The sequence below is a fragment of the Bombus terrestris genome, chromosome 7 (assembly GCF_910591885.1).
Source record: "Bombus terrestris chromosome 7, iyBomTerr1.2, whole genome shotgun sequence".
Lineage (NCBI taxonomy): Eukaryota > Metazoa > Arthropoda > Insecta > Hymenoptera > Apidae > Bombus > Bombus terrestris.
The window spans coordinates 1,167,742-1,191,545 of NC_063275.1; positions in this window are offsets into that span (position 1 = coordinate 1,167,742).

Consider the following 23,804-nt stretch of genomic DNA (forward strand, 5'->3'; position numbering starts at 1 on the left):
CCGTACGCCCGTTCTCTTGTAACGACCACCTGAGACTGATCATCAGAATCCTTCTTAGAAGTTGTACAGATCATTGAAGAATCTTCCTTAGCTTTCAAATCTGGAACTTCAATTGCTATCGACAGCTACGATTGTCTGGATCGAATTATTAAATTCTAGAATACTCCATTCTTATTTACTAAATACTGGACGTATTTATTATTAGTTGCGTTTCTAAATTATATCCTAATTATATTTCACCGACGTAATTATACCATAAATGCGTTGATATGAACACGTAATCAGGGTCGCATCCAATTAGCTCTTATTACTTGTCATATAATTAATAATTGTACCAGCTATACAGTTAATTGCTTTGCTATATAATCATACAATTAGTAATTATACGTCAAATAATACTGATTGCCCGGCTCTCACTGCAAGGAGGTGCTGCGAATGCAGATCCACTCTGTTCTAACCACCCTCCTTTCTCGCAAAAAGGTCTACAATTTATTCATCGTCAGATAAATACTCCTTTTAGTATGCGTTTGTACGACGTTCAAAACAAACAACAAAAGGAGCTTTAGGAAGAAAAACCGACGAGAAAACTAGAAAACTGATTACGTTTCGTGGAAACCTGAAATCTAGAAAGTAAATTAAATCTTAATCTAATCGTGGCTCTATATGGGCCACTGCTTTATGTAGATATATATTGATTATATATGTAAACTCCCTAGAGTTCATGTAGGATAGGGATTCTTTTTGTTTTACGGGTAGCACGACAGGCTGTTTCACGGACAGAGCGATCTTCCTTTGTTTTACGGACGACCATTTGAAGAAGCACGTTTTTCCCAAACGGACGGACAGAGAGTTACATTAGAGACAGACAAGGTTACATAATAGTTATTTAAGATTTTAAAGACTGAAGATTTAAGATTTAAAGACTGAAGAAGAAAGATCGGTAGCTGAGGACGTTGAAAATCGATTCTCGATTTTCAGGTAAACATTGTACCAAAGACTTGTTATTTCCCGTTTAGATAATTATCGTTATTTATTGTTATAGACGCATATTAATTGTTGTTTATTTTTGTATTTTTAATTACTTCATAATAAAAAAAACTCGATTTTCAGACTTCAAAATCGATCCCTGAATTATCCAATTATTGAACCTTATATATATATACTAATACATCCATATACATATACAATCCATGCACATATCGACCATATATATATATACGTATATATATATGTGTATATATATATATATATATGTGTGTCGAGTAATAATTTGGGTTAGGGGCGTGTAATGAATCTTCATTTAGATTAGCCATCGTCGTTGTACAATAGATTATATTTACTGGTATAAATATGGTTTTTACAGAGTTTGACAAATAACCGTGATGATTAGACACTCGAGATGCTAATAACAATGATCTTAGGTTCAATAACGAATCCACGGCCAACGGGATAACTCTTTGTTAAACGTAGAATATATTTTGAAGCACAAAGTAATGTTTGCTGTGACGCTCGGAATATACTGCACGTAAAGACGATGTGAAACTCTCCAAGGAGATCGCACGAATAAAAGACTGATGAAAACTTTCCTCTCTTTACGATCGCGTTCGTTTGTTGTATATTGGTCGGGGGATACCGACAAAATTCCAACGGCCGTTACTAGGCAGTCCCGCGTAGTGGCGACAGTGTTTCTGCCCGGAGTTTGATTATTAATACAACGTGTATCCCATAATATTAACACTTTTGAGGCAAAAGAACACGTGGTTTGATTTGTCCTCGAGCTCGCGTGCTGCTACAACTATATTTTTTTTAAGGAGAACTATACAACTACTTCATACGTCTGTTAGTTAAAAACCTCCATCCCGTGACCGTGGCTACGTTCAGCAACCAGCTGTGTCACCTCGAGCCCAAGCTCACTGTCACAAATCTCGGGCAAACATAATCGGATTGAATCATAAACAACTACCTCTAAGTTTTATTATTTAAATACAGCTATAATAAATAGTCTAGACTAAAATATTGAGGATCTTCCCAAAAATTCCAAAAGAAAGGCCCCGATGTCCTTTCATCTCCGACATATATACATGTACATTAAAATTCTCAATTTGTATTATCGTGAAAGTGGAAACTAATTGATTATGATTAAGAATTATAATAATTAATTATGATTAAAAGTTAAAGAAAAAGGACAAGAGAATAAGATTCTATATGTACCATATAGAATTAAGTACTACCATAATATATGCATTCTACAATGTCATGCTTTTACTACAATGCCATGCTTTTACTACCATGCCATATTTCTTACTACTATACCAACCTATTACGACTAACACGACTGTATCTACTTACTTAGATTACCTAGCTAATAAATCACACCTACATAAAAATCTAAATGTCTGCTTACTCTATCTACGTAATAATCTAAATGTAATAAAGAGAAAGGGGAGGAATATTGTATGGAGTATGAATCCTCTTCGCTTGATGCCACAAGAGACCCTGAAACAAATTCAATCTGCCAAAGGTTAGTAAAATTCTATAAAATACGTATAATTATTTCCAGATTGGTAAGGCTCAATCGTTATTTCATAATATTTAGCGTAATATTTTATTTTCTTTGCCTCCTTTATTCCTATCATTCTTCTGAGCCTTTTGCATACATATTTAAAATGCCATGAAACGTACAAATATGCAACTGAAGTGTATTTTCTGTAAACTGATAAACCTGAAACAAACTCATTTACTGGATTAGCATTTAAAGAAGAAAAAATCAGGCACCTCTGAAACGAGAATATTTTATAAATGAAAAATAAAATACTAATTATCAATTAGATTAAATTATTGCTGATTAAATTTTAACAAGAATAGAGAACATTTTGTGTTTTTTTCAATCAAAACTACAATAGGAAAATTGAAAGCAAGAATTTTAAGTAATTGAATTCAAAGTAATTGAATTTTGTATAATTGAATTTTAATTGAATTTTGAGCAATTGAATTTTAAGTAATTGAATTTGAACTAAATTAAAGATTCAGGAAATTTAATCTGAACATTAAGATTAGGGAAAAATCGATTATTTCAAAATCATTTACTTTGTTTTTTAACATTTACTATCTGTTATTTCTTATTCAACATAATGATCGCGTATGAACTTCATTTAATGCAAACGAAATTCAAATATTTATCAAATTCTACATTATTGTTACAAGATTGAAAATATCATGATCGGAAAAATTCTCAAGATTATAGTTTTAATAACTAACAACCACTAGTACTGATCCCAATAGTAACGAATTAAGTTTTAACTGACATTTAAAATAAATTGCTAGATACTTTAAAAAATAATATCAATTTAATGATTTAATAAAAAATATTTCAAGTCTTCATAGTAACATTAAGCTATTTCATTACAATACTTTGTTACACAAAAAGTTCTATATTTTACTAGTCATGGTAACGTTAATACTAACAAAGAAATATGTCTTATAGCAGTATTTTCTGAGTGCTGCATTATATCTGCAATATCAATTAATCTATCATTTAGGGAAAAAGAAATCAATTGCGATACACGATTCGGGCGTGATTCAACGTACAAGTAACACTTATGTGAATGAACTGAACTTCAGTCCAAGTGGAACTGCCATTATATACTCCTCTCCGTACCTCTCTGTATTCCTCGGGTCAATCTTTGTTTTTAAGGAAAGCTATTTAATTACTCCATATCTCTATTAGGTACACGACGCTCCCGTGACCGTGGCTACGTTCAGCGACCAGCTGTGTCACCTCGAGCCAAAGCCCACTGTCATAAATCTCGGGCACCCATACTCGGATTAAATCATAAACAATTATTTCTCAGTTTTATTATTTAAGTACAGCTATAATAAAAAGTCTGGACTAAAGTATTGGGGCCTTCCTAAACATTCCAAAGAAAAAGGTCCCGATGTCCTTTCATCTCCGACATGTACATCAGCCAAAAAAAAAGAAAACAAAAAGAAAATTACTACTACAAATACTGAAAGCGAGCATAGCGACAGAGTAGTAACAAGAATGACTTCCCATGCCCTGGATGATCCAGAGAATCTCTGCTCGTGCCGGTTTCACCGTCGATTTTTCAAATTAGATTTCCAGAAACAAGTTGGTCACTCGAAAACGTGGTTACCCGATCGGAGACTGCGCCAACCTGTTTGGGCCTACCTACTCATAATTAATTAACAGACACAGTAGAAAGTATACTACCTGTTCTACCTAGCGCTATATTTAAAAAATGGCAAAACACATCAACACACTCGCTCCACGATTCTTATACAAACGCTCAAGCGTAAGGGACCTACGCTAGAGAGGACGTCCCGGGACGCGTCTAACATCTGAGCTTAACACACAATGTGCATACTAATTTACGTACCGTTTTCCTGAAATCGACTGACAAGGGTGACCATTGCACGAAACGTGACAACACGTGTAAAGAAATTATATCGTTAAAATAAATGTAATTAATATTGAGGTGGATAGGTCGTGATACTAGAGAAATCCTGAGATTTATAACGGGTCCTTAGGCTAGTTGAAAATATGCTATGAAGATGTTTCGACAACTGACAATCATCTTGTCCGAAAGATAGGATCTTTGTATAGCAAACCAAGAGACAGAAACCGTTGGAAAGTTTGCTATCGAGTGCCGCTACAATATTAATTATTTATATCGTTAAAATAAATGTAATTAATAAATAATTGTAATTGACAGCAATATTGACAGCGTGGTTACACTTAATCGTGTAGATGATATTGTCACAAATTGTGATTGTATCGATATATAAATTCGATTTATATTTGTCTGAACATTTTTAATGTTTCAAGTTTGTAGCGAATGAGAGAAATGATGCAATTCTGCGATCTAACCACACATATACACATACACAATGTGGAAAATACAATACACAAACACATCGTCAGTCGCTGAGAAAATTTTTATTTAATTACGGTCATCGTGCTCAATGTCTTTCGTCCATTCAAGTAACATCTGGGCACGCGAATGGGATCCTAAGAATGGGTACGGAAAGGGTTAAATTTGAAAATCCTGATCTAAACAGATGATTAGTTTGTCTGATTTGTAGTTAACGGACTAACGTTCTTTGGTTTTATATTTTGTCACTTCGTTGTAGATTACGATAAGTCTACTTTATTAATTTAAAATTTCATTGAAATCTTAATATTAGAAAAAAGGTAGTATTCATCGAAAAAAGGCTAAAACTCGATGAAATGGAATAATTGACTCTAAATTTATTGTTAGGATAGAAATAATCTCAGGTAATTTCTTCGTCGAAACACATTTTCTAAAATGCAGAAGCAACGTTCAGAATTATCGCTTTGATTCAAAGATCCGCCCACCACGAAGTTTCTTCTTGCACATAACATTTCACACATTCTTGTACGAAAAAAAGGAATTTTAATTCATATTTTAAATTCTACTAAAATTCTACTAAAATTCTACGTAATACAACCAGTCACACGTCTCGATTCGGACCTTTCATCCTATGACACGAACGAGTGATCAGAGGAAAAGAAATGAATACGACTCACCGTTAGAAGCGGAGGAACAAAGGACGTTACCATCGATGCTGCGCTATCCCAGCGAATATCATTAGGAACACTAACATCAGGCAGAAATAGTTGAAAATCCAATGGTAGGGACAGAGGAAAAATCTGTTAGAGAAAAAAACATGATGAGTGGTTGCTGATTATTTGAAAAGCTGGAGATAATGAAAAATGCCATCATGACATCAAATGCCAGTTTACGATCAAATATATACTTTGTAATATTTAGATTTACATGATAAATATTATTGATAACGTTTTCGTATAAGGTGTGGAATACAAATAAAGATTAGAAATAGTCTAAAGTTGAATAGTGTGATGTAAATTCAATATAATCATTTGTGTGGCTACCTCTGATCTGATAATATCAATTAAGCGACAAAATGACAGTTTTCTTTAGAATTTTAAAAAAGAATTGTAGCAGTTTCACAGTATTTCGTAAATTAATAAACGAATATCCTGTTGCACGTGCAAAAATAATAGAATTTTAGAGAATTTATAGAGGAAATTTAGTATTATTTGTATTCCTGTAATGACGAGACGTCTGTCATTTTCCACACAGCGGTTTAAAATTAAATACAATGGTCGAAGTATAGTTCTATTGCGCGATAATACACGACTGCATGTGACAAACTACGCAACCAACAACTCTAGAACTTGAATGGTCAATTTCAACACACACATCACCTGCATCGTCATACACATCGTTCCTAAAATATGACTCTTTTCAACAACTATAAAATCCATTGTATAACAATTTGCCAACAAGTTGTCACATAAAAGTTTACACGAGGAATTGACAAATTCCAAGACAAGTAAGAAAATTCGCTGACATATTTCAAGATAAACAAGCAAAGACGAACAACAAGAATTGCACGTAAATTTTAAAGATAAAACAAAAATAATAAAAACTGCTTGAAACTTAGTACAATGTTACAAACAGCAAAACAAAATTCTACGTAGCGTATCGTCTGAAATTCGGGACACAGCTGCGTGATAATGAAAGTTCGTAGGTGCGAACTATTTGACCCTGTCTCTGAATTATGGTCGTTGTTTGCGCCGCGATGTATCTCGAATTACTTAGTAACACGCTCGTAAATGTAACAGGGAGATTAATAGGAAAAGTTGAAGTTTTTAGAGGCGAGGCTAATCACTAGCAGAAGCGAATGAAATCGCTCGTCATCGCCATTGCACCATAAAACGAGACTGTCTGCTATAAAATGACTCTTCATCACGTTCTCCATAAATTTTCCAAATTCTCTGCAGAAACGAGACCGCGCTCTATAATAAATGCGATTATAAGGTGATCCTTCACTATGGAACATTCCTCGAGGCAACCAAACATTCGACAGCTAAACTCTGTTCTAAAGTTTTCAATAAGGTTTCGCAATTTGCCAACATTTTCCTGGTTGTTCGCGTTTTCTTACCGTTTTCAGGTTACCGATGCGCGGTGTACGCCTATTTGGTCGTAAACGAAGAACCAATTACACTTAAAACAGGCATGTTCTCGAGCTAAGCCTCGAAACCTAGCAATTTCGCTCACGAATCGCGTTTTCGCATATTCTGGTCCTTGCACGCTCGGCCAACCAGCGAAATAACTCGGCCATGCGATCATTTCGCCAAGAATATCCGGATTAATCGCAAGATTTATTATATAATAAATATTTACCAAATCCTGTAGTGCTGTAAGGTAAAATTTATTAAAACCTCTGTCTTCTTGCCTGAATCTTCTTATCTCCTGTATCTGAAAGAAGTTTAAAAATATAATGAAACGTGTCAGAATTGTGGAAATATCGTAAAATGGTAAAGTTTCAAGATAATGCTGCAATGGTAGGTAAATTATCGGTTGCCAATACAATTTCCAATACAATATTTCCCGTGCATGGAATTTCAATTCGAGCCAAAAACGATCCTCTTATTCTTTATACTTTATGCTTACTGTATTCTAATAAAAATTCATTGATTATTTTCACTCCGTCTGATTTTTCCTCCATATGATAGAAATAAACACACTTCAGATAAATAGAGTCTTATTCTAACCTATCTTAATCTTCACTTAATCTTCAATCTCTTATGAATTAGCGTGACTGGATTATTTAATTTTATAATTCTTCAATACTTATAAACGAGAAGTGAATTAGTCTTAAAACAGGCATGTTTTAGAACCAAGCTACTTCAAAATAAATGGAACTCTTTGCATAGTAATCTACTGTAATCTTATCTGTTTTACGTTACTTATACCTGACGTATCAGGATTGCTCGATTTTATAATTTTCTAATATTAGAAAACAAGGAACGAATTAGCCCTGAAACTGTCATGTTTCGGAACCAAGCTACCTCAGAACCCCCTTAATTTCACTCAGGAATCGTGTTCTCGCGTATTTGGGTTCTGTTCGTCTACTTGCCTCTCTGACCAACGAGCGAAACGTTCCGCGCACGCAAAGTTTTCGTCAAGAGTATCCGGTTTAATCGCTGTTGAAAGATCTTTGTAGCACACAGGGGAGATGTTTCCAGCCGTACAAATCACCGGTATGTAAATTAATACGGCAGCATAAGAAAGAGGGGACGCGGAGGGCGAGGGAGCGTGGTTCAGCGATGCACGAAAGCGCCATAAACTTTCGCCGTTGCCCCAACTTCCGGTCCGCGAGTCTCACGTGTGCGCGCATGTTTCAAGGTGTCACAAACGCCGCTTAGGTATTTATAGGAAATTTAGTGGCGCCGTGTTCAACGTGTAAGTACTCGCTGATTACCTGCATTATCGACTCCCATTTACGATTCAAGTGCCACGTAAATTCGAGTAAATGCTGCAAGTTTTCCTTGTTGGAAGAATTTTGGGAATTTCAAGAGATCGTTTATGCATGTCCGAAGTTGTAACAGGCGGAATCTCTTGGCATATCAATGGGGTTTTATGAATTAAGATTCTATAATGTCGCGTAAGTTTAAAGTTATACTACTTGTGTGTCTATAACTTCATGGAATTCGTTGCTCTTTTCTTAGCTCGTTACAGGCGCTTGTTTTAGTTTGTTGAAGAATTTGAAAATTTTGTGAGATTATTTATGGTTGCTCGAAGTACTAAGAGGTGAAATGCGTTAGTCTACTAGTGCAGTTTTTTAACTTAAGATTCTATAATGTCGCGCTCTAACTTTAAGGTTGTACTACTTGTGTGTATCTATGTGTATTTCATAGGATTGATCGTTTTAGTGATTAGTTTATTATAGGCATTTCGCTATCGTATTTCCTGCAGCATTATTTATATTTGATTCGTAGAATCCACGATTAAATCGAAAATATCTCTTGCAAATTGATTTCAATACTTGGAGCGGAGTGTTTGTGCACGGGCGTCTCGATCTATTTATGGCTCGACACCCGCATTTTCTTGTTTCGCTGGCAATTTAAAATTGTCGATTATTTACATTGTTCATTTTAATGTACTGTTACCTCTACATAACAATTAAACGGCTAATCCTAATGTTCTTTTACACAATTCCTAAACGTTGATCTTTCTCAAACAATTACCTTTATTATCTTGAATATTCTTGAATAATTTTGAATAATCTTGAAAGAATAATCTTGAATAAACTTAGTAAATAGTATCACATTTCTATTCCTCGAAAGAAATTAACTGAAACAAATATCGACAAAAATTAATTCTTAATTTTACGAAATGATAAAATTCTACACAAAGCTATATTACTTTACACGTGGATAAAATGAGTCATATTCATTAACACAATTTCACTGCAAATTTCCTTTCTTCCTTCTTCTTCTTCTATTTGTTCTACTTCTACTTCTTGTTCCTCGAGCAGTGCAACGTTTGCTAAGCGAGTTCGCTTCTCAAGTTAACGGGGCACGCGTTAATACACGTTACTTAATGACTTCCTGTTCTGGCTTAGAGGAGAGTTAACGTCGAAACTTGTCCCTGGTCGAAACACGCTTCTGGACTGCTCGAGCACGGAAACTGTGTTGTCGCATGCATGGCCTTGAAACATCTAATACCTGTTTTTCGTGCACCTCAACGGTGGTCGCACCAGATATTACGCGAGCTTTCCTCTACTGGGTGTCCCGCCAAGATACAAATACTTAAATAATCCCCTTCTTTTCAATTTTTCTTCTTCTTGTTTCAATTTTTCAGAAAGAACAAAATATATTTGTAACGATCACTCATCTTGGAATTGTTTCGAGTCGATATTTCCTTTTATTAATATTTTACTGATTATCCAAGTATAATCGAGTCCGATCGAATTACCTTCTTGTCTCCCTCCCATATGGAACATTTTCTACAATTTCAAGTACTTTTAGCTTCAGTTTAAATCAATTCTATCAAAAAGTTAAATAACACGGCCTAAATTTAATACCAAGCATAGCTCACGTTATTTCATTTTATACTTCCTCGTCCTAATTCGTATTCCATGGTTAATTCACGAAACAAAGATCATTAAAAATCAAAGATACCATCGTCTACCGTCCCCATCCAACTATTCCTCGAAAATTACACCGACCGAAAGACGATAGCATTTTCGTGATTCGCGATTACCCGGTTCCTTTTACCTCGCCGTAGACGCCTCCGCGAAACTTTTCAGGCCGCGAACCGACGATTCCTTTTTTATCGTCTCGCAAAGAATTCGTTCGCATTCTCAGTTCCTGCCGCCGTAAGAATTCTCCTTGAAACGCAGATCACCTAGCCGCGATAGCGTGCGCCTCGTGATTTCCTATTATGGCAGCGCAATACCGCGCCAATGAAAGTTGCCCGCGAGAAACTGCAACGACGAATGCAAACCCGCTGCAGCCAAGAGTTGGCCTCTGCATTATATCGGTGGGTGGATCGAAGTGAATTTAAATTTAAGACCGCAATCGACAAATTGAGTTCCGGGAAGGATCAATGAGGTTAAGAGCGAAGAAGCGGAATTTCAGGTCGCGTTTTAACGTCGCTGGTCTTGCGGCATTTTAAGAGCTAGTTACAAGGCTCAACGTTTAAGGTAGAGTGGTTGAGTTAGCTGTTGACTTAGTAGCTGTTTTTCCAGATTGTTTCCACTTGATCGTTTCATTTCGCGGCTTCTTTTTGTGCGTAACTAAGCGTGCAAAGAGAATACCGTGTCTCAGTTTGTGAAATTTGTTGTGGTAGAACATTGGTGGTGTTTCGTTTTAACTAGTTTCACTTTGCGTAGAATGGGACAAAGAAAAATAATGTTTTGGTATATGAAATTCCTTCTACTAGAATGATAATGGATTTTCGTGAGGTTGTTTCATCGTGATTGCCTCATTTTCTGGGTTTTCTTCTTTTCGCGTGTAATTAGGCCAAAGAAAAATAATGTGTCGCAGTTTGTGCAGAGTTTTCTGAGGTGGAAGTTAGTTTCGAGCATAATGTTCCTTTGTTTTCTACTTTTATTGTTCGAACAGAATGATACTAATTTGGCGTCGACTGGTTAGATGACGCTGATTAGTAGAAGGAAGCTTCAACTACGTCAAATGGCTTTTTAATTCATTTTCATCGTGATTTAAATTATTCGTCATACTATTTTCTATCTGTCTGTCTGAATTATTACTGATTATTATTTGATTATTATTATTTTTTATCTATCGAATTATTACAATTAGATGTACACAGATTAACGAGAAGTTATGACGAGGTAAAATTAAAATTCTCCTCTCAATTTAATTTCATTTAATTTCATTTCACCATTGAAATTAAGTAGTCTATATAATAGGTAATTAAGTAACTTGGTATTTCTACGGGGTGTTACGGTATAGTCTGGCGTTAAGTGTAACTTAGCAGGTTGTGCAGCACATGTTCTAACTGCATGTTATTAACACGCACAAATTTCAAGTCTTTCAAAGTACACACGTTTATCAAGCAAACAAACGAATATCTTTTCCTAACACGCAAGAATTTTTCGACGAACTTTCCCTTAATTAAAAGAAATCTTGTTTTCTCGGCGAGCAGACTCATTTGGGAAACTTTCCGTGGAAGCAGCATTGCTTTGAAATCAAATTCGGTGCAGACAAACTTGGAAATTCCAGTCGAGAAACACCGACTGTCCTAATGAAACCTATTCAACTGAAACGTCCACCTGCCAAACCTTTGTTTAATCAATAAAAAATAGAAAAATAGTAATATTAATTATGTAGTGGATCTCCAAATTCCAATAGTATAGTAACAGAAAAATTCATTAATCTAATTAATAAGCCACATATATAATAAGATCAGCCTTAGAGCCAATTGTACGTCTAAAATTATTATTCATGCTGTATATATACTAATTTTTTACCAAGTGTATGTTTGCAACAAACGACTCGTAGCTTCGATATATTATACATTTGCGGATTGATTTCAAATTTGATTATTATAATTGTGCCGGCACTTGACAGCAACTAGTGTCAGACGACGGTAGCGCAGTGGTTAGCGCCTTAGGTTACGAATGTTCGGGATCCGGGTTCAAATCCCGGCGACCGTAGTCCGATTTTTCTTCCACGATACAAAAATGAGGAGAAAAGCAGCAGTACCCCAGCAGCGACATCTACACCAGCAACAGCACCTATCTCGGCCTCTACACCAGCAGTAGCACTATCACAACAACTATTAACACTTACACCTCATAATCACTCGCATTGTTCATTCGACTGTCCGCGAAGAGACGCGATCGCGAGTATGCGCGTCAAAAAGAGTCGTAAATCTCTGTTACGATTAGACAATCGTCGTCACGAACTGATCGATCCCTTATTTCGATTAGGATAATGGAGGTGGTTTAATGAGTAGAATGCTTGATTAACAGTTCAAGGGATATTATATATTTCCAACAACTTTGTAGAGAAGAGAGTTACGCTGGTGTGTAGATATAAGCGAAGTAGGTGACTGACCTGAGGGTGGAAACCCGGTAAAGAGATGTTGACTATTCTAAAGATGACGAACCGCTGAAGTTCGGTGATGATGCTGCTGCAAAGGAAAACTCTTAGTGATGATCGCCCCACCCCTGATCGCTTGCGGGTGGAATCCCGGGAAATGTGGGAAAACCCACGTCTCCCAAATTTTTACTTAATGGAGCAATAATCATAATGAACCTCTCGAATCGAAGATGTTTTATGCCAATTGACGGCCTTAACGGTAAATCAGAAAGCCTCGTTTAATAACAGTTCCTTAAGATTATTGCAGTCCGCTTAATTCTATGTGTACAGCTGGTGGCCGCCTCAAACGTAAAGAGTCACCGCACGTAACACATATAATTATATTAATCGTTCGTATAATTACAATCATGTTCCACTACAGTGCTAACAAAATTTCAAACAGCTTCGTATAATGCACGTAATATATGCGTTAAATAATTCCGTGGTAAATGTTCAAATACAAATTTTGTACAGACACTGTGCAAAGAAAAATATAGCGCGCGATACGTGGCACGTATAACAAAATCTATGGTTTTTCGAACAATGCAGTCCTTACCGTGTCATTAGACCTTGAGCACGATACTTAATCTTTCCACAATCGCGTCTAAGATCGTTCGATAAATATCGGCCTTGTTTCGACGTTTCCGTAGAAATTCCTCTGCTTTACGGGCTCGCCTTTGTAGAGTCGTAAATTGGAAATTTAGCTGGCGTGGACAATCTTGGAAAATGGATGTTTCCAACCGCGGATTCATCGAGCGAACATGATTTAGCTTCTTTCAGCTTTTGAGGAGCTTATAACGCCAATTCAGTTCCCATAATTTCAAATTACAGCTTACGCCACAAATCTTTTAATGTGACTCGATTTAATATGTCTTTGGAACGCGTTTCTCGATGAATTTCTTGAGTTTGAAAATTTTAAGAAATATTTGAAATTTACTTTTCCATTACTATGGAAACGTAACGTAACGTAAAGGTTATTAGGCTATCGTGTTCAGAATTATCTCGTTTAACCCCTTCCCGTACTTTAGCGAGTCAGACTCGCGATGAAGATTTTAGCCCAAACATGAATATCGCGAGTCTGATTCGCTAAAGTACGGGAAGGGGTTAAATTTCTGGACAATTTCGGAACTCGTGACTTGTTCCAAAGAAACTGAAGAAACTATAATATCGAAAACAGTTAAAACAGACATGTAATATCAAAATGATATTTTATATTCTAATATATCAATTTTAGACTTATTGTTATTCAATTGATATTCTATTTAATGTAATATTGTTACTCTATTATTATGCTATTATACATATTATTATATCATGTTATTATTCTACTATAATTATGTTACTTGGTTAATTAATTGCGAAAGAAATCTCTAGACGATTAAAATGGTGCTCAAAAAAAAAAAAAAAAAACAATCCTGAAACTGAAATAAAAATTCGTAGATGTATAACATATACTTCGAAATTTCGTGGAATTTCTTTCGAAACTTTCAGTGAACGATATTCTCGAAGCTAATTGCTTCGTAAGATTTCGAAGATTCCGCGAGTGCTTCGGCCGACGCGACGTATGCCAAATTGGCCGAACAGCTGCATCGCTCGTGTAATCCCACCGTTTGGCTTTTCGCAATTCCATGGAGCGCACGAGTGGAGATTTCCAGTGTCTCTGGAATAAGGGTAGAATGCTAAAACGAATTGAATGAGTGCGAGAGAAGGGGACGATACTCGATTTCGCAAAATTAGGTTGCAGTTTCCCTTTCTTTATTCATTCTCGCGTGAACAGACAAAGAGTTTCAAGTTAGACCCTGCAGCTTCTTAGCTTCGTATCGAAAACTTTCACGACAAAACTTGGAAGATCATTAGAAAATTAAGAAAACTTTCTAGATTTATTATTCCATTCGAATCGCTGGACTGTGAAGAGCCTACATATTCGATATTATGATAATGATTTTATCATTTTGATATGATCAAGTTAATTCTCATTTTGTTCGTGTATAATCGTTCGTTATTGTCATTTGATCAATATTTTCATCGAGTTTCAGCGAAACGTTTTCGCGTGATGCCTTGCACAGCTTGCAAACCGGAAAATTTCTTTGACTTACCACGACGAGACTAGCAATTATTTCTAAATTTAAATTCTCTTACTAGCTCGACATTTTTTACTCAATTCGAAAACTTCGACTTTCTCCGCCGCATTCCGTGAAATAAAATATCACTTGAAGCATCATACAAATGTAAGCTCTATAGAATTCAAATTACCCGCCAACCGACATTTTTACTCTTGTTCTGTTTTACCGGCAGTCATTTGCCGAATAGAATAAATCGATCTCCAATTTTGCAAATAAAATTTGAAGTAGATTTGTTATCAACTGTTATTGTATTTAATTTAATTATTCCAAAAATAAACAATAATAAACAATAAAATAACAAAAATGAACAAGAACGAGGAAATTAAATAACGTTCCTATTCCTCTAACCTTTTCACGGTTAAACGAGCCGTTCAGAAGCTAATTGATCGACTCCACTTTTTATCGATTCCTCAGTGTCGTTACATAAGTACACGATTAATATTCTTTCTTAATCCTTATAATTCCTTATTCTTCCTTGATCCTTAAAACACGAATTGGGAAAGCACTGTTCGCAACATCGCCGCTAGAGCGCGCATATCTATGAACATTTATACTACGAGTTATTCTACCATTAAAAAAATGGATTTTAAGTAGCAACTTTCCTTCGTTTGCTACATATTACAAGTAGCTAATTCATTCGTTCAATATTTCTTTCCATATTACACGCACTTTTGCGCGTTGAAATGTTTATTAATCGTTTATTATTAGATTTAGGCAAAGTTTTATGCATTTGTAGAAAATTCGATGCTGCAAAACGATACAAAATACTCATATTACACAAAACATAAAAAATATTAGAAATATCGTGTTCGTTGTATTATCCAGTAAATAAGACAATCGCCTACTATTCGTCTTTTCAATCCTATTCGTAAAAATATGAAGATGAATATCAGTTTTAATAACTTTAGTCATCATTTTCCTCTGCTTTTCAATTTATCCAGTCGATGAACGTGACTTCGGAATGACTAGAGTTTGCAACGTGGTGGAAGAGAAGAACAAAATGTTTTCTGCAAGCTACTATTTGCGAATACGTAAACGAGTGGAACGCGTGAATTACCAGCAGAGCGGAAACCGCGAGGATAAATTCCTTGGCGTCGCGGTGCCTTTGACCTCTTCATCGTTGCCCTAGGTCGAGAGAGGTGAAATTCAACGCGCACGGACGTAACAAAGCTTCCTACGTCTGGCAACCCTTTCGGGTTTGCTATCACTCTATCCCCTTTCCATCTACGTTTCTGTCTTCCTCTCGTTCTCTGTCTGTTTCAATTTTGCCCCGCCGGTCCTTGACTCCTGGCGGATTTCAGCCGTTCGCGATGCGAATTTTCTGTACCGTTAGAAGGGAAATATTATGAAATCATTACGAGGAACTGAGAAACTGGCGAAAATTGATATTAGTTAGCTTAATTACCGGGATGTTAGGGTGGAGCTGAGTAAACTGAGGAGAAGCTTCGCGTTTACCTTTGCTTCCGGTTGTTGTCCCTTCGTGTTTTTAGTGGTCGAGTGTTTATTTGACGTTTCAGGCAGCCGAAGAAATTTCTTAATTATCTAAAAGGATAATTCAAACAAGAGATATACCCGCGTCCATGTCGATTAATTCTAATTTGGTCATTTTCGATATATCCATGTTTGTTGGCTACTTGCTAATTTGATTTCGAAATTTCGTGATATTAGGTTAATACGTTCCTCGAATAAAGTTTCACGTATTTGTTTAGAGGAAAAATAGTTTTTACATAATTGTCCATTCTTTTCCATCGAGTAATCTTCGTGGGCTAATTTGAGATGTATAAAATTCTCAGTTTTTCAATTGTAAACATTGTTCGAATAGTATGTTTAATTATTTCTTGAACGTGTTATAATATTATTTTATTAAATGTAGTTATTATTTTAGTTATTATATTCTACAAAATATTATTATTATTGTGACAACATACTCGTTGGCTCTTAAGCTTTGCAAGTTTATAGTCGATATTTACGTGCACGAGTGTTAGAAACTCTTGTACCAAACATGCTTTTTATTATAGATTTTGAACAATAATTTACTCTGAATTATATGTATACACAGATTTATGGACTTTCTAACAATTCCTAATCAAGCAGCGATACGCTGGTAATATTAACTTAAATTATTTAACTTTCAAGATGTAGATGTGGAATCTGGACCAAACAATTTTCCACGTTGCTCTTTTCTCTTCGATATTTCTCAACCCTTAAAACGCAGATACGAACCAGTGGTTGGAGTCTTTCAACATTGAAAACTCTTCTCTCGACCCGCTGTCGTCGTCGAAAAATTCGCCCTTCTCTCAGTTACTGCTTTGCGTCGAGCGAGAGAAAGTTCGATCCGCGAAGTAACGGAAAGAATTGATTTAGCGAAGTCTGTAATGAGTTGATTGCAGAGGATTCTCTGTGCCGTAACTTTCGAGCGACGCTGCCTTAAATTGCATTCGTTACGGGGCCCGACCCGCGCAATTTGATTTTCGAAATATCACCGTGCCACCCCCGTTCGGTTCGTCCCCCTTTCTCTTCATTCCCTTCGACTATCGAAGATCCGCCGCCAGCACGAAGCGGCAAAATTCGATTTTAGGCATTTGTGTATGGGTCATCCACGCGAGTTGGTCAAACTCAGCGACGCGCGTGCACGAGAATTTCCAATGACTTGGCAAGGATATTCTATTTTTCTCCTCTTCCTCGTTTCTCCTTTCTTTTTTCATTTTTTTATCTAGTCTGACTGGAAAATCTGCGTTTCACGTTCCACGAGGCGCGTTTCGAGGACTGGTTAACGCGTCAGAAATTGCGTGAACCATCGGTGGTTCACGGTATACTTTTCATTCAGACTGTGCCAGTTAATCTGTGCGAAACAAAGCTTCATCGTCAAGTGCTTCAGAATGTAATCGGTCTAGGTATAATTAAAGCGTATAATATGATTACTATACCATGGGCTATCGATGATCCACGCACCCTGAATGACGAATTGCATAAAAAGTGCGGAGTTCAGTGTGTTAAGAGAAAGGAAAAACGAAGAGCAGAAACCGATGATTGGAATGTACTCGTGACACGAAAGAGAACGCTTTTGATATTTAGTGTTTGTAATAAAATAACAAAGGGGGAAAAGTGTTTTTGGAGGAAAGTCTTTTCCAAAATGATGTTCAGTATTTGACTGATTTATTGTTGCCATTCTATGCTTATCTTACTTTTTTTACTTTAAAGTTTCTTTCCCAAATGGTGCTTCTAAAGATCTTTTTTCAAGAATAATATAAGTTTCAAATTGGCTCATAGAATTCCCTTAGAACATCGTTCAAGATTGCACTTACTATTACAAAGAAAATTCATTATTTCATAGTTTCGTTAAATTTATAATTTTACAATATTACCGTTATGAAGTTCAAACTTGGAAAGTTTATAATTAGACTTTAACATGAAACTAAGTGGCGAAATATCTGTCCAACACTTGTTCGAAGTATCTTTCCAAAAGATTGTTTCTTATCGTACAAGCAGAGATAAAAGATCTTCTACACTAATTATATAACTTTTCGCCCCTTATCCGCAATTTGAATCGGCAAGATGGATCCGCAAGCGTTGCAGCAACTCATCGAGATACTAAACGCGATACTCGTGCTCGATCCGCGTAAACGCTCGCACGGCAAACACAGGTTCCGTACACAGAGAGAACGTATTAATTGCTCGCGGATCGACCGCACGATTCTGATTCTGTGCAATTACGCGCGTTCAGCTCGTCGTCCGGGACCGCAGCAGCTCGTCTCGACGGCCCTTGGGAATCGTTAACCATCTCCAAACTTTGCCCATTCGCGAAACTGCCTCCACAGCCTCTCCGTGCTTCTCTCTTTTCTCTCTTTCGATGCTTCCTGCGCTTAATTTTCCTTTCATTCTGCACGGGAAACGACGTTCAACGATGCTCCACGGCCTCGTGAAAAACATCGCGATAGCCTGATTACACGAACTATACACCGTGGTTCTCTATTTTCTGCGAGCAAAGCGCCGGAATAGACAAGGGAAGCTTGTTTAGACGATGGAGAAGATTTCGCGGATGTAGCTACTTGCAATTAGATTTCACTTAAAAAAAAAAAAAGAGAAAATGTGTAGGTAGTTGGATCAAGATAGAAAATGATGGAAGCACGCTCTACTTTACTCAAAGTTTCATCAATGTAGATACATTTCTACTATTCTTTGTCATACTTCTCATATTTTTATTACGAGGCAGAATTTTTCAGCATTTACTACCGTATTTAAAGGATCGATTTCTATAAAATAAAAAGCAGAGCGTAGAATCGAATACCATAGATATAAAATCAAAAAAAAAAAAAGGAAAAGAAACAGAACTGAGAGTTTCTTGCTTAAAATTAAACGACTGCCTGCAATATTTGTGGGATCGGTGGTCAAAAGCGTGGAATATTCGGTGCAATAATTCCTCGGTCTAATTTCGATCGTTCGTCGGGCCTCGGCTGAGACGGAACAGAAAAGTTTCACGGCCGGTTACGTCGCGTATATACAGCCAGTCTGCTGGAATTTAATTCTCGAAAGAGGAACTGAACATGGGGATAGAGAAAGAGAGGAGACAGAGAAAGACAGACAGACAGACAGACAAATAGACAGACAAAGCGAGGAAGAGAAGGTGTGTGCAGAATAGAGGAAGAGAGGGATGAAAATGGAGGTTGGTTCTAGGAGGTGGAACTAGGAGGTTGGCTGGCGTGATCGATTGCCTGAGACTGCGCCAGTTCCGAACCGCTTCTTGCTCTCGTCAGACCTGTTACAAAAACCTGGAAGAGGCGCACTTGCACACGTGCAGGCCACGTGCATGTGAAGACGTCGTTGAAGGCACGGCCAGCAATCGATTGACACCGCTGCCCGATCAACGAGACTCGACCTACCGTGAGGGTTAAACCATTTTATACTCTGTGCTTCTGCTTTTTCTTTATGTTCTACAAGGCTATATATATATATAATAATATAAATATAATTATAATTGATAATAAAAACGTACCAAGATAATAAATAGGTGGTTGGACTGCAGCTTTTATGTGAAATTCAAAGACTTCAATTTCTATTTAACTTTCACTTTGTTAACTACGCTGAGAAAAATATGAATTTGCCTAAGTATTCGTAGTGTACAGATGATAATAATGTTGTTTGCAAGTGCCTCACTAAAGGAAATAAAGAGAGATATTACATAGACCTGATATATACGGGGTGGTGATATTATTTTTGTCATATATCGAAAAAGTATGGGACAGAAATGATGATAAGAAACAGAAAATTTTGTACTAAATTGTACAACTTTTTCAATTGCAGACCATTAAGTGCAGATATTATCAATTTTGTACTATTTGACAGTGTTTTCGTAGCTGTAAAAATTTGGTACTACGAAGATAAATATATATAGAATCTTATTAGACAAAGAAAGTTTCATTGGAAAATAAGAATATGTGTCGATATAATTCTCCAATCACTGTAACCTTTTTATAAATGTTTTTATCTTCTCGATTTATTTACGTGAAACGGAAGATTCGTCGATAGTATTTTTCAGAAAAATCGAAGAAGGCATTTTAGTAAAATTTAGCGAGGAACAGAGCCGGGCCAATGTGTTTGGGACGGTGGTGAAAATTTTTCGCAACGTTAGCGGCAACGTATGCAAAGCCACGAGTGGCAATTCTCGCGCGGGCGGAACCAGATCAGCCTCTGTGTGGGCCTATGTACACGCAACGGGGGTGCACGAGGACGGGGGTTGCCCCAGCAAGAGCTCTCGAGAGCAGTTGCGCGAGACATAGCACGAAATCCAGTTTTGAAACTGGCACAAACCGCGCTGCGATGAAAAGAGGGTAACGTTGCTGCCTCTTCTTCTTTTTTAGTCCTCTGTCTTTCGTGAAAAGTCGTTATGGGACGAGAAGAAACGTCTCTTGAATGTGAGAAAAAAAGGAACAAAGGAGAGAAACGAAGAAAAAAGAAGAAATAGGAAGGACGACTGTAAATTAGACTCGAGTACTATTCGAATGAAATATTTGAGGAATTATTATTTCAATACTATTTTGCTTTAGATCACTTTACTTAATTGAATGTTTTTTTTTAATGATTATACATTTTATTAGAATACTATTTTCGAAGAAATATCTCTCGATATCTCGATCTGTTGATTAGTTTCTGATTCTATTCGCCTTCAAATACAGAATATAATTTCAATACCAGAACATAATCGAACATCTATTGCATGTATTGGATTATTAGGTAGATTATTCGATCATTAGGTGGTAATGACAAAATCCGCAATCGCATAGTTGCCAACCCAATATTATTTCGTTAGAACATATTCTCGCTAAAAATATAATTCCACATTAACAACGTTATTTAATATTTTACGATTTAACATGGATGGTCAATGTGTTTGAAACAAATTACATTCGAACAGTCGCTTTCCTAGTAACAACAACTTGGACGAGTACTTAATTTAAAAAATCATAAAAGAACAATAATTCTGAGGGCAAATACGTTTCAAATATAATTTACCTATATTCTACGCTGAAATAGTTTACCTTTATCTTAACTAAAATAAACGTAAACCTTCTGTAGATAACACGGTCCTCGGCTGTTTCTCTTCCTTTTCTCCCTCACGCGAGGAAGCTCGTATTTCATCACGCGACAGGCCACTGAAAAAAATGCAGAGAAAGTAATATAACCTGCAGGAAGACCTTCATTTCGAGCAATTATGACGCCCTTTGAGGTCATTCCGGCCAGGAGGCGCAGCTCATGGCGCGCCGTCTATTTTGCGCCCCTGCTATTCGCCACGGTTTATAAAAACTCGTTTCCACGCGAACCTGACCGCCTCCAAGATGAGAGGGTAATAAGTGAGTGAAGATTTGTGCCTCTTTCATTTCACTCTTCTCTCCGTCCTCAAACGCCATGTCTTATGTAGCCTCGTTTATATGAATTTAAGGTTTTATTTTTTTCAAGTGTTTTTCCTGGGATGATTTGAGAAAGGGTTGTGTTGGTGGAAAGGGCTGCAGGAATTATGTTGATAAAGTTGGAAGTGACTAGGTTCGATGAAAAAGACTGGAGAATTTTGAGGGAGGTTTTTAGATGGATAGCAGGGATTGATGGTTCTCCTATGAAGATTGAGATGATAAAATTTAATACCTGAAATTCTATTTAATTTTTAAACTACAAATGCTTACATCGTAACTTAATTTATAATTAGTCTGAAATCTGATATTTAGAATTTTACTAAAAGAAAACAAAAAAAGAAGAAAACAACAGTAAATTTGAATAATAATTTAATTTATAGGTTTTCTAATGAAATTCTACATAGATTGAAATAATAAAAATTGATTTTTAGTCTAACTTTTGAGTTGTAATTTATTACGGTCTTATTCTTCCTATTGAAACATAGAAAATAATAATTATAGTAAATAAATTTTCTGATTCCACGTATAACAATGTACTAACAAGATACAATAATACTATGAAAGATTAAAAAAATAAAATTACAAAAAATACGTAACAACTGGTAGCTCGTGTGGCGTTACAGAGCTTGAAACTTGGAAAGATCTTAGAAACAATTAATTAACGTGCCAGCAATAACGAAGAGACAAAGTAAATCAAACCTTATGAAACAAATTGAAAGAAGCTCGCAACAATTCCCAACTACGCGTTGATCGAATAAAATTAGAAACTGCAGAATCGTAAAATTTCAGACGCGGCAACTTGAAGCAGCTACCAGGGAATAGGAAATACTTGGATCGCGATATCATAATCCCGGTTAACGCGATCTCGTTTGCAAGAACGAGATGATTTCACGCGTTTCTGTTAGCTAGCGATCTATACACGCGAACACGTCACACCAACCAATATACGTTGAAAACGTGCTGGTTGGATCGTATAGGAGTTTCTTTCATCGTCTCCGACAATCCTCCAGCCACCCCTTTGTGCTATCAGCCGGATTACAGGTTATCGATTATTGTTATTGTTATCGCAGCTGCTATTATCCACGCCACGATTTTCGCCGCGAATATTCCGAAACCGGAACGTCCTGGAAACGATGGCTGCGGTGCAGGGATCTGTTTGCAGGATTTTAGCCTGAATTTCTCTTGCTGTATGGTGCTCGTTGTTCGAGGAAATTGTAAAAGGTGGAAGAAAAGCTTGCAAGCTTTCCGGAGAATTAGAAATTTGAAATTGTAATTGGAGTGTTGTGTATCGGTTAATGTTTCTAACGTGTTAGCAGAATTGGAAAGTTTCTGATTAATCAGTTTATTGTACTATGATCTGTATATTTGTTAATAAATATTTTTATGTCAAGTAAAAGTTGTTTGAACAGCGTTGCTTTCGGTTGCACATGAAATGTAGCAATTTAACACTTTGACTGCCACGCCGAAATCACATGTTTCACTCAGGACACCACGGGAGTATTTTTATTATTCAAAGCATATAATGGCAAAATTATTAAATATTATTATGTTTTATATTATATTTTTATTTTATATTATATTTATATATATTATTAATTATTAAATATTAAATTAATAATAAATTGATGATGTAAGACAACATTCTTCCCCAATGGACCGTTTATCTTATTGGTGGTCACGGATGACCCCGTGGCGCCTTGTTAACAGTTGATAGCGACATATTATAACAAGGCTTCGTTTATTTAAACAAACCATTCGTTATTTCGTCGCAAGCAAAACGTGCAGAATATATTGTTGAAGCGTTAGAAGATATTGTAGAAGATATTAGTAACCAGTATTTGCTCATTCTATATATAATAGTAAGGTGTAGTAGTAATGTGCACACCTCTAACTTCAACTGTATGATTATAAAGCAGCATTTACGATTATTTTCTAAGCTGTGTTTATAATAATATTATCCCTCAAAGATATGGATGCAAACACAGTGCACCGTTAGATGCAAGATTTGTTCTCATATTTTTTTTTTTTTTTTTTTTATATTGATGTTCTAATAAAAATGTTTAATTGTTTAATGGGGCACTTTTTATTTCAAAATATCTTCTATTTATCGGTTATATTTAAAATGTCCTAACTGTCAATTTTCATACAATTTTTACAATTGTAAGAATTTCAAACGCTCCGGTCGCCAATGACCACCATGGCGTCACAAGAGAAACCGTGGCGAAGAAATGCATTTTTTGAGAAGAGAGAGAGAGAGAGAGAGAGATCTTTTTGTAAAAATAGAACACTAAAATTTTCCTGAAAATTTACTAC